Genomic DNA, 18493 nt, shown 5'->3' with positions numbered 1-18493 from the left:
AGAGAAGAGTTTTGTGTTGACATACTTGAAATGAAAAGTATATTAGAAATCAAACCTTTCTGGATTTTAGACCAAGGATCCTTTGTTATCCACTAAGGAAATATGTAACTCATTTGAGCTCTTTACCCATAAAGTCAAATATTTGGACTCAATTTGCTCTAAAATAATTGAAAAAAGTATCCAAGACCATTCAACTTTGAAACATAAAGAGAAATAGGATAGTTACAATTGAAATACTAAAAATGTTCCTTTTATTTTGCAATGCGAATATGTATTCAATTGAATATAGGATATATTGATTACTGATGGATATTCAATTTTCTATGTTACTTGGGTGATGAATATCTTTTAACTCACGGTATTGTTAGAGAAGGGATATTTGTAAATACAGAATATTACAGTTATATTCTCCCCGCATTATACAATTCGTGTCCCATACGTAATCATTTTTTGATCAAAGGTACGTGAATAATTGATATGATGTTTTTTGATTAACTATTATTTTTACCTCTTATTGGAGTCACTTTATCCTCAGGTATATATTCAAACCTCTAATAACCTATTCTCAAAGCAGGCTCAATTTGACATGTACAGGGTCTGTGGAAAGCTCATTTAAATGTTTATTAATGTACTAATGATATAACTAATTACAAAATTTGCATATAATTATATCCATAGGTAAAAACAAGTTTCAAAAATATGTGATAGAACTTTTATTCGAAATGGGCACCCTTAGCTTTGACCACAGCCCGAAGTCTGTCTGTAGAGGACTTGCATGCTACACACACCATGTCCACGGGGATGGAGTCCCAAGCAGCCACCAGATTGGCTTCAGTTGGTCCAAATCCTTGCTGGGTGCCACACAGGCTCTGCTCTCAAGAATGGACCACGCGGAGTACTCCATTACGTTTAGGTCAGGACTGGAGGGGAAATAGACTGTCATATGTTGGAAATCACATTGTCAGACACAGAATAAAGCAATTGCATGAAAGAAGAGTCACTAAATAATTTCTATTTTTTAATATATTCCTACTAATAAACTAAAATGAGAATGATTCTTAATATTTTGCAGTATCTATTTTTTATTTTTTATTAAGCAGTAGAGTTCTTAATAAATTTTAATTTAATAACTAATTAGACAACGCCGGCCAACCTACTTTAATATAGATTAAATACTAAAAATTTACCATATTTTTATATTGGCCCTAATCAAAAATAAATTAATATTATTGCCACAAATATTTCGGAGCATCTTATACATTTTTAGAGCCACTTAAACGCTATTGCCTGATAATTATTGATAGATTCATAAAAAGATTTTTATAGCAACGTAATTCTTTCTTTTTTGTAATTTTTTAGGTTGTGGGTGCAAGTTTACCTCCACATAGTGTGTAGTTCATTATACAATAATAAGTTGAAATATAATTGTACTTCAGTAAAAAAAAGACAGTATTTTACCATTTCGAAAATGATTGTATGGACCATTGATTCTCAAACTTTTTGTTATCAGGGTACTATTTATTTGTCTATAAAATCTCAAGGCACCCTTATGTCAAATATGATTAAAGTAACAATGTAAAATGTTCTCTTTATTTAAGCAGGAAATTAAGGAACAGAGGATGTAAATATTTTTACTAACTTTAAATAACATAGAAAAGTGCAAGCTTACAACTGCATGTATTTTACATGGATATTCCACGGGGAAAATTTATTTTTCCTGCTTGTTTTACAAAGAAAGGCCAGAGTGTGAGTTTAGATATAAAGCCACACAATTTCATATGACAAGAAGAGATTTCTCCAATGTCAGAATGGGTAATTCTTTGGATGCACCCCTGAAACTATCACTGCAGAGTCGAAGTTAGTTCCTCTTTGGAGGAGTTACAAAATTTGTACCGACTCGGGCTACATAAATTATTAGAATTTATATAAATCTAACTTATTTATAATCCAAATCATACAAGTATTTTTTTTTCCTAAATGCTTAATAATTATAGATATTATTTAATGTAGTATTAATTTATGAAACTTGAAACTTAACTCAATAATTAGTTTACTTTTACAAATTTCAAAACTGCTCCATAGTTAATACAATTCCTGAACATCTCTAAAGTCTAAATTAGAATGTATAAATTACGTTATGAAATGAATAAATTAGCAATAAATAGATTTTAATAAGTTTCATTTGTTCTTATACATCTATTATATTCTAAATATTTGCTTTCTACCTGGCACAATTATTTACTATATTTTACTAATAACTATCTATAGCTATGAATTATGAAATCTATATTTATAGCTTCTAGACTCAAATGACTCAATTGTACTTATTTAGGCTACAAAATATATTAATAACAAATTGTGTGTTGGAGTCGGAGTAGGTGAGATATCAAAAGTATTGAAGTCGGAGTCGGCATTTGATGTACCAACTCCGTAGCCTACCTAAGAACGGTCAGACAGTACTCCAAGTTGCCAGGGGACTGACTCACTTTGATAAACTTTGGTATGAACTATGCTTTTACATCCCACAATTATATTAAAAAGGGACGAAGGAACACAAAAAGAAGACGTGAGTCTTTTTCATTCTAATTCAAATTCACATCTTACACTTTCTTTTGTTTTTTAGTCCAAACCCCTACAAAACAATAATAACAAAAACAAGAAGAAGAAAACAAAAAATACTAAATGTGAGGAATAGAACTCTTGCTGATACCTACCGGATATTACCTTTCTTGTTATCTTCTTTTCTTCTCTGGGCTTTCTATGTAAAAATAACATGCTCTTTTTATTAATATTTCTATAAAAGGAAAAAAAGAAAACGAGGATATATTCCTATCCAAAATTGAAGCCATCAGTTATGCACCATTAATATATGTATACGTAGGTACATACACATATATTTTATGCATATATTTCAATAATACACCTTAAAAGAATTACTGTTGGTGTTATATGGTACATGTCAAGTCTTTATAAATATGTGTTTGAGTTTACAGTAATCGTTATATAAATATATTTTTATTAGTATTCATTTAGCCTAAAAAACAGTAGAGGAAAAAACTAACTCCACCATCTCACATTAAACAATGAATACTCAATGATATGCACTCTTTATTTGCTCCATTTTAGTTTGACTACAGTAAGCTATTTTATAGATAGACTCGTTATGAAATATATGGAGGAATTGAAGATTGGCTTGTAATGACACTGCTTTCACACAGATTTCACTTATATAATAACAAAATTACTATTTATACAGTACACCGGAAGAAGTAACGACTATAGTATACCTAATAGGTGAACAAACTCCTCAGAAGATTCCACAAAGTGCTAGTGAGGTTCATTGTGAGTGGAAGTCTTATCGTTATAACTGGCCGAATGAAACCCGGCATTTCTATTCTAAAACCTATTTTACGTGGGTATGTTTGGCTTAAAGATATGCAGCTACTCCTTTCATAATTTTCCCCATGAAATATGGATTTTTTGATATATAAATGGTGCACCAGCGGTACAAATGGATTGTGCACCCTGTATGCAATATTTAATAAAAAGAAACATATCTTAATTCTTTAAACGATTCATTAAACGACTGTTTTAATCCGATAACCATTTTGATTTCATAACTATTTTACTAATAGAAAAAATAGCCATTAGTTGGTTTAAAATAAGAAAAAGGAAATAACAGTGTTCTTAGAATAAACAAATGTGGCCGAATCTAATTTATTTTACGAATGTTCGAAAGTAAGTAACATGGTAAACATAATTGAAGGTTTTGTTTCAATCATTGATCTTTATGACTGATGAAAAATGATTAAAATAAAACTAATCATTACAAAAGTCCTACATTCAAGTTCAAATAAGTGCAATTTTCCTACAGGCCTCAAAAAGTTGGGAATGAAAGAATGCAACAATGTGAGAAGTATGGCGAAAGGGAACCTAAGTTTTGTATTTGGATTGACTCAAGAGTCAACTTACTGCATAGTCCTCGTTTCTGCTTAGTGTCATAGCTTTTAGCTAGTTTTAAAGTATTATCTATTATATGCTACTTGGTTTAGTTTAATTGGGAAACATAGAAACTTCAAATACAATATGTTATCTCTGAACCTAGACCAATATGATTTTAACTGGAACCTTTTTGAACTATGTCGTTTAAACATTTGTAAAAGTACTAATTTAAGGACCACTCTAATTTGCAATTATAAATGAAGAGTTTGTTACTTTCATGTTATTAACCTACAGAAAACTATTTTTTTTTTGTTACCATCAACAAGAATTTTAATGAAGAGATACCTCTTTGATTGCTATGCAATTTAACAAAGATTAGGATTTTAAAGAATAATTTTATGTAGTTACTTGAATTGTTTTTTAGATATGGACTGTCTTTAATATTTTTCAATCAATACTGGCATAATATATTTTATATGATTGTCATGGCATTTTCTCCACATGTGTTTTAAACTAATGTAAGATGAATCTAATGTGTATATATTAATATATATTAGAGATTAACGTAATAACAACATTTCGGATTTTGGTATTACATGACAAATTTCAGAGGGAATATTAAGATTATTTTTACACTTTTTTATTTACTTATATGAGGAAGTTGAGTTGAAATTCATTATTTGTATGAGATATTATATTATTCATCTGAAGTTTATCCTTTAACTATATTTGAACAATATTTCTTTAATTTGCATTACAATATAAGTATTTTCGTAGCAATCTTTGAGATATTAGTTGTACAATATTTATATAATTGAACAGAGAAATACACATCTACATAAAAAAATCTGTCTGGATGTTTGTATGTTTGCCAGTACCTCATTTTTGAGTGTAACAACGTGATCTAAATTATAAAAAGGAGCAACGAGCGAGTATAGACAATTCCAGTGCGTCATAATAAAAAGAAAAGAACAGGAGAGTAAGTATATTTAAGGTTATAAACCCTAAATATTTTATAGCCTTACACTTTATAAATAGATGGTCTCTCCTCAAGAATCAAGAATATCTATAACAGCTTTAGAAAGAAAACACATATAATAATAGCAACTCGTGTAGCTTTAATTTAGCAATTTAATTTAATTAAACATATTTATACCAATACCTATGATGATTTAGAAGTTCTCAGTATGGAAACTTATATATTTATAATTTAGCTTATCAGTATGGATGTATGTAAAATCCTCCTAAAACACACTTATATCTTATCGGAGATGTCACTCTACATATACTCAACCTCGTTAATAAAAAAAAGTATAACAAAAGGCAAAAAAAGACATCTTTTCTAAACTACTTCTTTTTAAAAGGTAATTCCTGATACATTAATAGAACATTTGGATTTTTCAAGTTTTCTAAGTTAAAAAAAACAAATGTACATAAATATCTACAAGGTGACTCCATTGAAAAAAGAAACCTGGTTTTTTGTTCATATCATTTCCTATGAAATGAGAGAGCTAGTTTTTATTTTATATCAGCTGATTTTGAATATATTCACCCGTTAATATCGAAATTTTCAAGTTTCTAAGACAATAATGGTAGACATAATTCGAACAAAAGAAAAGATAATACATGTGTCAAATGGGGATTTCTCAATTTGTGAGACTGGGAGGAGGGTTCTAAAGTAGACATCGACAGTTGTGAGGTTTTTTAAGTGTTTTAGGAGACAAGTACAATTGAGGATAAATCTAAATGACATAGACTTAGGACAGTCAGCACCCCTAAGCTCATAAAGTGCATCAATGAGAAGATCTGGAGAAAACCCAACTGCAGCAAGCACCAAATGGCCAAAAACTATTGAATTTGTCGAAAAGCCATGTAGAGACTGATCAAATTTGATCTGAATATGAATGTCTACAATTTTCATAAGAGAGAGGTACTATCTCAGGCCACGAGACAGATGAAGCTAGAATGGGACGCGTTTTATTGAAATAGTTGCGCTCTGGCACGCTACCCTTAGTGATCTGGACGATTGAGGCAATTTTAATGTGGGGAAGGCTTAAACCACCCAAAACCACTGGATTTTGGATGTCAGTCACATGAACGCCCCGCCCCTTTTTACCTCAAGACATGGTATTTGGTGGGGTATAAAACACCAAATCAGTTTTGTAATTTTTGGTTATTGGCTATAATTTTTTTGAATATCCCTCATAATGGTTGGGCGTGTGTATGTATAGAGATAGACCTATAATCATCTGCGATAAGGGAAGAAGGGGAGGAGGAAATAAACATAAAGGACATTGGTAAGAATATATCCGATGACGATCCCCAATTCTACTCTGAGTCCAAAAAGGACTTATAATTATCACTCCGCACAAATTCTCAGGGTTACGGTCCGTCTTTTCTGAGCAGACGCAAATGTTCAATCAATTTTGAATATAACTTAATGTAATATGAAAGAAAAGTCAGTAATCAAGAGTTAAATAAAGATGACAATATCAGAGGAAAAGAAGATTCATTCTTCAGCTAACAAATTTCCAAAAACGGCACATCTAAAAAATACACCAGACTTACATCACTATGTATCTACATATGACTTTTGGAAGTCTTGCTTTCGTAGTAAAACTTGGCTGATAAACAAATTCCATCTGATCCACTTACAAAAAGTAATTTGAAGAAATAATAATGGTGATGATTTTTTTTTACAATTTCTGTTGAACTTTTGGTGTAGAAAAATAACTTAAAAGCCAACCAGAGAAAAAATTGGTGTCGATCCGTGTCTCAACTCTAATATATGTGTAGAGGGGGGAGTATTCACACAAGCACAGTATAATGTATATATATAAGAATGTAGGGGGAAGTGGGGGGGGTCTGAATATAAGTATGTAGTTCTAATGACGTCAATTTGTTTTCCTATTTTACTATTATTCACTCAGTACTACTACATATAAGAGCCTTCATAAATGTCTGTTATATATTTTAGTTGATAATTTATTCAGAAGTTGATGGTTTATTTATTTATATTTTTTTTTCATCTTGATTCTACTTTCATATATTATATATGTATAATATATAAGTGAGTGTGTGTGTTTCTATTAGTTTAGAAACAAAATAAGGTCAATAAATCTTTCAAAAAAAGGACGAAAAAAAACAAAATGAGTCAAAAAGGATAAAAAAAAAATGGTTATAGCTGTTGTTGTTTTCCCAAAAATATATGAGGGTTTTCCTATCCCTAATAAAGTTGTGTCAATAAGTCAAATAAAGTAGAATGTGGCCAGTCAACAACAAAACAGTTAGGATGATTTTTTTTTTTTTGAAAATTGAATCAAGATTACATTTATGTTCTTTGCCGAATTTTCGTCAATTTTATGGACAAATTATTACGATTAGTGACTTGAAGGGCCTAATAATTTATCTAAGGGTTGGTAAATATAAAGCTTTAAAATGAAATTACGAAATACACCTGTTTGTTTGAGAAGATTCATGGTCATGGTGTTAGTTGTTGTTTTTTTCACGCAAGATTTCGCTATTTATAATTTTACAGATAATGTCACTAAATCATTTCTTGTCTGTTTTTCTGATGTCATATGCAGCTTTGTCTTCCTTTCGCAGAATTCACCTTATCAATTCAGTTAAAAGGGTGAATTCACTGATGCTCTAAAGCCAGTTCTGTAGAATAACTAAATAATAGGTTTTATGTGTATCTCGCGTTTTATATATGCGGTTGGTTTATGCTAAATGACGTTACAAAGATAGTATTTTCGCCTTAAAAAAAGTTTTTAGACAATTTTGTAAGTTTTAGACAAAATTATAGGTTGAGCGCAAGTCAAGGATGGATACGGTTTGACCGTCATATAAGGACTATTTTGATTACTTATGAGATAACATTATGGTATTTAAAAAAAAATTAATCCATGATAAGAATGAATTTCTTTTTACAACACCTTTCATAATTTACGCTCCCAGCGGGCAAAACTAACCACCAACTCGACTTAATTTTAAGGGAAGAAATAATGAATCTCGACAATTAAACGGTATTAAATTTAAATTGAGTCAAGGAAACCGGATCATTAAGTAGGAAAAATTCATCATCATAATAAAAGAGTTCCAAAATTTATAGATTTTACTTGAAAAGGGTCATATCAGGTGCAAATTAAGTTGTATATATTATATGGTGGTTGTAAACTATAGCCTACATTCTTGAGTATATGTAGTTATTACGGAAATTTAACAACAAAGTATTTATTGTACAATTATTTCTATGAATTATTGGACAGTATATATGATATAAAAAAGTAAATAGGACATTTTTCACTTTCTGCATTCTTGTTTGAGATTTTTTTTTGTATTAGTTTACTAAAGTTTACTTATACATATATAAGATGCTTTCAAATTAAAAAATCTTAAAAATGAATTTTGTAAAAGTTATTGACGAAGAATAACCTAAAAAGTATTTCTGTATATTTATTAAGCAAATAAGGTTTATTGATAAAATACTAAAAACTAGCTCTGCATGAGCCACTACACCGCCCAAAATTTGTAAATAAAGATCCATTTCATGTTTCTTGAGATAATTGCAATCCAAAGGCAAGAAACGTTAAAATTTTGCCAACTACTATAATAATATTGAAGATTTATTACGATAAAAGAGAAATTCAATTTAACAGAAAAACTTGTTTTTGCACATTAAATGAAATTTTTGACACTTTTTTTTAAAGTTTTTACGTTCAAAAACTTCTCATGATTATTTATGTAGGATTAAAAATCTTTTTTTTTCTCTTTTTGCAGAGGCCAAATTTATGTTGCAAAATATCTAAACATCTATTAACGAAAGATAAAGTCACGTTAGGAGGACAATTATGCAAAGAAACTACTTCAATTTACATAAATTTTAATAGATATATATTATTTGCCAAGAACCAATATTATTAGTTCCGAAAAGAGGCTAAATAATATGGCTTGTGGTGGTATTATCATTATTAGATGATGTTTTCAAAAGCCCCTCACTAAACAATAAAAAAAAGATGTACATATATGGTAATGGTATTATTAAACTTTTTTTCTCTTTTTTTTATTTGCTATGATTATATCTCAATTATATAAGTGGGAGGGAGGAAAAGCTATGTAACAGAGGCTGCCAAGAAAACAAAAGGTTTTTTTTTTCTTTAAATTAATTTCTATATATTTATGTGAAAAAATAGACAATTTATTATTTACAAGTAGAGATAACTAGTTCAGATTTTAAAAAAAAACTAATTACTTAAACTTTGTAACTCATTTAGAGGACATAAAAGGCCTCAAAAAGTATAGTCAAAAACAAAAGTTGCTGTAAATCTTCGCTGCTTTATTTCTCATCTATAAAAATGATGGCTTCTTCATCAATCATTTTGTCAAAAACAAATATATATATTGCTATTCTGAGAGTTTATTTGGAAAAATTGGAAATTTTCATTTGATTAATTTACTGAGAGTGCAGTTTCGAACCAACTTGATATTTTTCAGAACATGCAGTTGCCCTGTTCATGGGTCTAACGTAAAGAACAAAATTGACTACGGGAAAGGAAAAGAAAAGGAAAAAAAGAAGTGTGTTTTTCATGGTTTAACCCAACTATTGCTTCAGGCTTGTAATTGTAATATGTAATAAATATGAATTAATTGATTATCTTTTTTTTTTTTTTTTTTTTGACAACTACATGAAACGTCAATTTACTAGGATACTATCATTATTATTTAAATTATGTTGAGTAAACTTCCTCATCTACAATAAACAAGCTATGATTGATACATACGAAACTGGATTGAAGACGAAGAGTAACCCTGAGGATTTAAGTTAGAGTTATAATTGTAGGTCCTGGTTGGACTCATAGTTGAATTAAGCGTCGATGGTGGAGGGTTTTTTTCTTATCTCCTTGTTTATTTCATTCTCTCCTCCCGCCCCCCAAGTCAAAGCTACTTGTAACTGATCCAATGAAAGGTCGTGACAGCTAATCTGCTCTCCTCCAAGCATTATGCAAACTATCAGGGTTACCATGGTCATTTTTGAGATTTTTTCATATCCCTAAAAAGCTATCGATTAGTATCACAGGTTATCAGCCTCAAAGTACAAAATCTTAAAACTTGGTGTCATATGTTTTTTGAGTAGATTAAAACGTTATAACATACATACAAAAATGTGTTGATCAAAAAGATTTAGCGGCCCAAAATGCCAATATTTAACTATTGCTATGCTTTTGATTACGATAAGAGTGGCTCTTATTTTTATTTTATTTTTAGTCTTTGGGTTTCTGAGTTTGGCGTATCAATACAAATTACCGATAATATTCAAATAAATAAATTTTTTTGTAATGAATTTTGGATGATGGGAATTATATTATATGAATAAATATGTATTATCGGTCTCAAAAATGAGATGAAAGAGCTTACTTATACGAGTCAAATATTCTAATAAAGAAGAAATGACTTTTTTGATATTTTCAGAGCAGATAAATATGATCTTCCGATGCATAAATTTAAAATACTTTTCGAATTATGATGATTAAAATTAATTACAATTAATATTTTTCATTATTTCTCTAATTTTTTTGTGCATTCTTTAATAGAGTTGCAATAATTAACGGGTCTCATTAATTATAAATGAATGCATATATGTAGGTATGTTTGAAGGAAAAAAAAGGAATAGTTGTTGTTAAAGTGCTTTAAAAAAATTATCTCATAACTCCCTTTTGACGTTTGACCTGTACAAAATATGGTCTGTCGACCTGAGAAGAAGGAAATAGCCCAAAGGACACTGTGTATTTAACAGCAAGGCCATAGATAGAAATTACTCTGATGTGGATACTCAACTCTACTCCAAGTCGAACAAGAGTTTTCCCTTATAATTAGAGTTTTAAAAATCATCAAAATCCAAGTGAGTTTATATTTACATGTATATTTTTGTGGCTTGCCAGATATAGGTTATTTCAGTATTTATCTATCTCTATTTTTAAAATTCAAACGTATTAACGATAAAAAAAAACCATAGTATTTAATTATCTCTGAGAACAGATACGTCGAGTATCAAAGTCAAAGATTTCTACAATTTTCACAGCTCCACTTTTAACTCATCAACAAATCCAACATTCATGAACGCATGCACAAGTAGTTACTTCTAAATATTATCTCCTCATTAAAAATGAATACAGCCTTGGGAAATAAAATAAAAACAGTGTTCAAGATGTAAATACAAAAAGTATGACCCTCGTTTAGAGTAAAAACACAAATAAATTTAAATATAAAAATAGTTGATAACGTAAAAATATTAGAATGACATTTCATATTACAAAAGCCCACGTTGGTAAATTGAAACAAAGTATTTTATATGCTATATTCTGATATTTGCTTATACATAGTATAAAAGCCCATTTTTCTTTCTTTCTGTCATGAATGACAATTTACTAATTAACCTAATTCTTCCAATTCCCTAAAGTCATATTTATACCCCTTTTATGTTTTATTATGTACGTATAACCATCAAGAAATTGTATTTATTTTAAAACTGTCGCAATTTGGGTGCCATAATCCAAATATTATTAATGAATAATTAATAGAAAATATAAATTATGGAGAAAAAAAGAAAGAAAAGAAAAGCAGGTGACTGCTGAAGACGAGGAAAAATATCAAATTAACAATGAAAATATTAATTTACTAATTATATTATTTATTATTATTATTAGAGTGAAAAAAGTTTAATTTTTACTTTCACTATGAAAACAAACACTTTAAACAGCAGGTGGGCATTTAATTAACTGTGGTAACATATAGTCACTAGCCAATTTAATAGATGAACTATTCGTTGATATTTTCTCGATTTTTAAGAAAAAAATTATCTTTAAATTAAGGTGTAGTAAAAATAAATCCTTTATTTTTATCAGATTGTTTTAGTTCCTCAAAGTCTATCTTCTTGACAATCAAAACAGTTCTTAAATGACACTTGAACTGGACGATTTCCAACATTTTATCCAAATTTTCAATTAGACATCGAAATTATTGAAACAGAAATATGGATATCCTATTGGCAAACCTTTTATGTACTAGAGATAGCCCTTTCAGATCGACTCCACGGAGAGATGTAATCATTATAGATTAAATAAAAGATATAAACTTGGGGAAATTTGTAGACATGTTAAAAAGGCGAAATTCGAGCGAGTATAAATTATAAAAAAAGTACATAAATTAGCAACGTGCTAAATATTTTGATTTATTTTATTATTCCTTCTTATTTTCTAAAATTGAAATGTCATCAGGTGACATGGATGACTCTAGTTATCTCTAGGGTTGATAGTTTTGTTGAAGTGGGTGAGCACGCCTGCAATTGCTATCTGGTTTCTCAGTTTAAGATGTTTTTACAAACAATACCTAATAGATAATCAAGATACAATAGATCAAAGTACGAGTACTAATTGTTTTTTTCTCGTTTCCCTTGAATTCAACTTAATTTTCTATAGCCCTATTTATCATTGTCATCAGATATATCGTAACTCCATTTTCTTAGGACATTATCTCAAGTGTAGGTTTTACACTGAACTGGATTCTTGCCTATTTTAAATCTCCAAGATATTAGTTTTTTATTAAAAAATAGTTTACTCTCAGACACAATAACACTACAAAGTGATGGCCCAAAACTTCCAGTAGAATGACTGAATTACAACAACATGACTTTAATGGAATCAAGAAAATAAGACTAAAAACCAGTTTCTAATATATTTAAATACACTATTTATCTATTTTTGATTAAGAACCAATAACAGCTTCTACACGTTGACAAACAAATTGGCATCTTTTTGAAGGTCATGTCCTTGGCGTACTATACTGTCATGATAGCAGCTCAGGGCAATCCAAATTGGAATGAGAAGTGCTGAGACATTCTTATCCAATACGCTCCAAACTGGAACGTCCAGGGGTTGAGATCAGGACTTGAGGAAGGCCACAAGGAGGCAGACCAGATGTCGTTCATATTGTTGCTGTACGGGGCTCTAATGGACTTCCAGATGATGTACCGAGACGGTAAGGGTATTTGCAACCTTCTCGGCAATGAAACTGGCGCGAGTGAGATCGCATAAACATTCCCTTTTTTTTGTGTCTCTTAAATTTTTACACTTAGAGACATGGTATAACACCAAAACTTGTTTACTTTTGTTTCATGTGTCGTTTGGTAGCTTTATTAAACCTCATCGTTCAAAATAATGTAACCTATATAATCGTAATTAAATACTACTGAAGGTTTGTGTCCCTGCTCTGTAAATTTTGATATTATAACTATAAGGAAAATTAGATATGGTTAGCACATATCATTACTTCAGGGTAGGGGAAAATCTTAGTAGAAGGATAATTTATATATAGACAATATATTTATTGAATAAAAACGTATCTGTTACATTGTTAGTAGGATTTCCATTGGTTGTAGTCTTCACAGTGTGGTCATAGTGGACTTGAAAATATTGTAAGATTTGGCTATACATAAGTAAGTTCAAAATAGTTAAAACACAAATTAGATGACAAAGTTATACAAGAAATCAAACTGTATTTATACAAAAAAATTATACTTCTTTTAATATTTGTTAAACATTAAAAAAAATGATAGTGGGTACTCGAAATAATTTTTGGTTGTTATTATAAATACATTTAAGTCACTTTTGTCTTGGATGTTCACAATTTATGTACACAGTATAACAAACATTGAATCAACATTGCTAAGAGATCCTTTTGAATCAAAGTTTTTTGATATATATATGTTTTATTAGGTAGAGGAAACAGTAATTACGTATTTTCTACTCTTTATATATATAAAAAAAACCCAGAGATATTGCTCATTATCGGTAAGACTGGATCATACGATAAGGTGTTGAAAAGGTGTGAACTATTTTTGCACAGTATTGGCTGGCTGGCTGGTTCAGTCGTGAATTACTGTGCATAACTTATAGGGGCCTGAAAGGAATAAATTCACCATATTTTACATTTTTACTACCTGAAAGGGAAAAACACGTCAAAAGCAACCAATAAAATTTACGATGTATAAGGGTCGAGTACTCTTTGTGTTGTTTTTAGTGTTGCACAGCAGAGGCTCGAGCAATTTTTTTCTCAAAACAATTTTGTCCTCTACTGTGAACATCTCGACCGTTGGAAAGAGGCGATCAAACAGAACCAGCTGGCATTGGCGAACGGGAGACAAAAAGACATCATCAAGACAAGGGAAGCCCCCATACATCTTTGATGACACGCCAGAAACTCCGAGAGCTCAGATGGAAAGTTCTTATGCATACACCCTACAGGCCAACCCTAGCACCAAGTGACTACAACTTGTTCCATGCTATGGCCAACGCCATTTGGGGGTACATATATGTCTATAATAGATTTCTGTAAAAATTTGATTTCCTAGTTTTTTGCCAATAGGGACAAACAGTTCTACGAGAAGGTCATTATAAATGTCTATTCTTGTAAAAAGGCATACTCGGTTTAAATCGGACGATTATACTTTTTTTTTTCTCCACCTATTATAATAAAATATAAGGAGTTAGATTATGTTTTGTTTCTCCTTCTCTTCTTCTATGTACAATATGTGAAGTGTCTAGTCACAAAGAGGTGAAAGCAGAGCTCAAAAAAATGTATTAATAATTGGATCTCTTTTTTTTTCATCTCAAATATAATAATCAAAGCTTTCTTTTTTATATATGATATATCTATATCTTTTTGTTAAGTCTATTCATTTAATTCACTTTTTTGCCTAAGGACTTTCCATACAATATAAGTGTAAACATAGACGGATATTTACATATACATATATATATAGAAAGAGATAGTTAAGCAAATATCAAGTTTTGGAGGTAAAATACTCCTCTGATCTCATTTTTACATAAATATTTTATTTACAAAAGTACATATGATTTGAATCACATAGCAAAAATGAACTTTAAATTAATGGAAAAAGTTTTTTATTAAATCCTTCTATTTGAAACGTTTAAAATAAAGACAGTATTAATATATAATAAAAATGATGAAATATATATGATCTGTACAAGTTGCAACTTGTCTAAGCAAATTGTACAAGTTTCAATGTATTCGTATTAAAATACATTCTTTAGTTACAACATTGGTTAACAAATTTTAAAAAATATTATCATTTCATTTTGATCTATTAAAATTACGTCTTTATTATGTATTTATGAGGGGTATCACCATACGTATTTTAACTTTATAACCTATTAGTGTCGATAGTTTTAATTTTTTTTTTTTACATGTTTTAACACCTCCTTCTATTGAAAGGATATTTTCTATAACAAAAAAGTTATTTAAATATCTCAAAATTAGTAAAAATATTCCTTGACTTTTTTTAGAGTAGTAAATAGTATAACAATATATTGTTTGCAAATTTATTTTTTAGAAACAATGTTGTCCAAATTAGATAAAATTTAATAACAACTCCTACGATTGAAATGACATTCTTGTATTCCAAAATTTGATCTATACGTCTCCAATTTTCTACCTTTAGTATAAAATGTAAAAAGAGACAAAAACGAATTCCCCCAAAAAAAAATAGTCTCCTTTCACGTTCAGGCGTGCCATATTTTTAGTTAAATCCCATGAATAAACTTGCAAATATTAATTTTTTAAATTACTTCATACTTAAAAACAATTTAAAAAAAATATTATTTTGAAAAGTTGGGCTGGCAACTTTTTACACTCATTGAGCCATTTGGACCCGTTTACAACGGAAATGAAAAAACTGAGAAACGCAAATACTTCTTGACATCTAAAATGAACCTAAGACAGTATATAATGCATTAATAATTCTTTTATTTTAACTTTACGATTTACTCTTTAAAAAACTTATAACAAACCCTATGTTAAAATATCTTTTTAATGAATAAAAAAGTTGGACAATAATTCAAGTTATATATGTAGCTAACAAAAAAATGCTGTTAGCTCTCATCCATTGGGCGTTTTGAGACATGCATCAGCGCTTGAATAAAAAAAAACCAATTATTTGTATACTAACCTGAAATGTTACTATTTACTTAACCTCATCCAAAATCCACAGTATCAGGATAAAAAGAGCCGCATGCGATGCCGGAGCTACAATTTGCTGATCCCTGATCCCATGGTTAGCAAAAAAAAAATATTTAAGGAAACATTTTATGTTGAAACTAGTTTGAGTATTGTAGTGGTTAAACACACCATCGACACTAACTGGCCATATAATATTAATATTTTAGTAATTTTTATTTAAATAAATATTCCGTGAAATATTCAATCATTGCATTATTCTCATTTCAGAGACTGTAAATCATTCATTTAGATCACTGTTTTGGTTGCAACTTGTACAATTTGCTTATACAAGTTAAAATATAAAAACAAAATTAATTTATAAGTAAGAAAAAATATAAATCCCTTACCGTATGATTATAAATGATAATACGAAATGCTAACAAAATCAAAAAGAGACCAACAGAAGCTACAGCGAACACTTTGACGTGCTTAGATATAAGATGTCCTCAAAAAGTATAAATATTTTGATGCAAGCATTTGATGATGGTTTTCCTCATAAGTGATTTATTCAAATATTTTTTGAAGGAAAAAAATAGTCTTTTGTTAAAATTAATAAGGTAGTAATTTAAATTTTTCTTAAATGAAGAACACTTGTAATATACAGGGGAACATGTAGATAGATAATTAGTGAACTATTACTTTTAAAAAAAAACACAAAAGTCAAAGAAATACACTATAGAAAAAAACTTAAAACAATTTTTGTTTAAAAATTGTAAGGAAAATTGTTGATGAAAGGCAATGAGTGGGATATTCACAACGTTATTGTTAAACGTTGTTTTTAATTAATTTTAATTTAATAAAGTCTCTTGTAGTTATTTTTGTAACTTGAATTTCAATGAAGCACACACACAAGATCTGAAAAGAATAAAAAAGTTATAGTAAATTATAAATTTAATGTATATAAATATATGAATATTTTTGTGAAAGATGTAAAATATAATTATAACTATTTCATGTTAAAAATAAAAGATGAAATATGATTTTACACTTGTCAATGACAATTTATGAAATATGTATAAATTTTGTTATTTTGAGAGTAAAATTAATTAGAAAGCACTTATTAGGGGCTTCATTAGAAATTAGAGCATAAAGGCATTTTTAAGAGATTTAAGGGACTGCTCAGAGTATCTCAACAATAATGAAATATGCTTACTTTTAAATAATACTTTTCCAGAAAAAATGTGATAATAGATTTTTTTCTGAAATAACTTAGTTTTTTAAAAGAACAATAGAAATAAATATGGTACACTAACAAGGGGTCCAAACAACCTCAATAATTCATATATTGATAAAACTTTTCTGAATAGTAGTTTAATCTCAAGGTTAATATTTAATGAAAGTATTTTTGTCCTCTTATATTTTATAATAGTAAGTATAACTATCTTTTTTAAATTATAATACTAATTCAAAATAGCTCGTGTGCATCTGGACCACAATTTTTTTAAATGCAATAATTTTACTTATTAAGAGTTCAAAAATTATAAAATTAGCGTTAAAAAAAAAAGAAGTACACTTTAAGTTAGAGAAATTGGTTATTCTATATAGAAAATCCAAAATAATAATCATTCTAAAACAATGAAATCAAAATTATAAGATTATAAAAAAAGTCAACTAAAAAATGGAGTTATTAAATTCAACTGAAAAAAAATTTTTTTTTTGTAAGATTCGATCTGTATATAAGTAACAAACAATTAATAATCATTGTAATGAATTACTCTTAGGTTTAAATAATAAATGTACTAACAATACATAGACTTTTATTTCCCTTGGATTGCTTTTGTAATGTGTATCTTGCATTATATTAGTAAAATCAGTTTACACTAGATGGCGTTATAAAGAGAAATTACGTTTTCCAAAACTTGTTTAATATTTTTGGAATTGTTTGACTCCGTATTGTTTAAGCATGCATCAAAGATAGACACCAAAAAAAGGGAAAGTACGCTATATTTTAGAGTTTCTCCTTGATAAAGGCGAAAACGCAGACCAGGTAGTCCTGATACTGTAATAGCTAATCAGGAGCAATTTTGGTTTTGTTCATTCCGTTCTAGTAATTTCGATGTCCAAAATGCCCTACAAACAACCCCAATTGTCACAAATGTACATAAAATAATGGAAATCTTCGAGTCCCATCATCAGTTAAGCACTATTTTGATTCCCCAAAGAGAATAAAAAAAATTAAAAAAACATAAAAAATGATGGATATATTTATGTTATATCTTATATTATCAGATTTTACCAACCAAACATAGAAATAACTCATAATAATGTCCAGAAACAACAGTAACAACAAGTAATATTAGGATTTTTTTTAAATTTTAATCTGGGAGATGTAATTTTTTATACATATATACGGTCATCAAACAAAGTGACTATAGCTTTATTTTATGGCTTTCAAAAATGATAAAAAAATAAGGAAACTGTTGAGGGGAGAACTATATTTTATTCCTTAAAAGATAAAATACTTTACGCCTTCAAG

At 29.0% G+C, this 18493-nt stretch overlaps 1 protein-coding gene across 4 annotated transcripts in view; it reads right to left on the bottom strand.

Moving 5' to 3' along the window:
* The window catches only part of LOC121123592 (band 7 protein AGAP004871), a 497290-nt gene that overhangs the window by 436848 nt on the left and 41949 nt on the right, over positions 1-18493 (bottom strand). For all 4 annotated transcript variants that reach the window (XM_071889552.1, XM_071889564.1, XM_071889561.1 and 1 more), the window contains exon 2: positions 16365-16872. The gene's annotated coding sequence lies outside the window, so the exon portion shown is untranslated. The remainder of the gene's footprint in view (positions 1-16364; positions 16873-18493) is intronic.

This window comes from Lepeophtheirus salmonis, chromosome 1 (assembly GCF_016086655.4).
Source record: "Lepeophtheirus salmonis chromosome 1, UVic_Lsal_1.4, whole genome shotgun sequence".
In the NCBI taxonomy this organism is placed as follows: domain Eukaryota; kingdom Metazoa; phylum Arthropoda; class Copepoda; order Siphonostomatoida; family Caligidae; genus Lepeophtheirus; species Lepeophtheirus salmonis.
The sequence above is the reverse complement of the archived record's forward strand: the minus strand, read 5'-3'. Positions and strand labels throughout refer to the sequence as shown.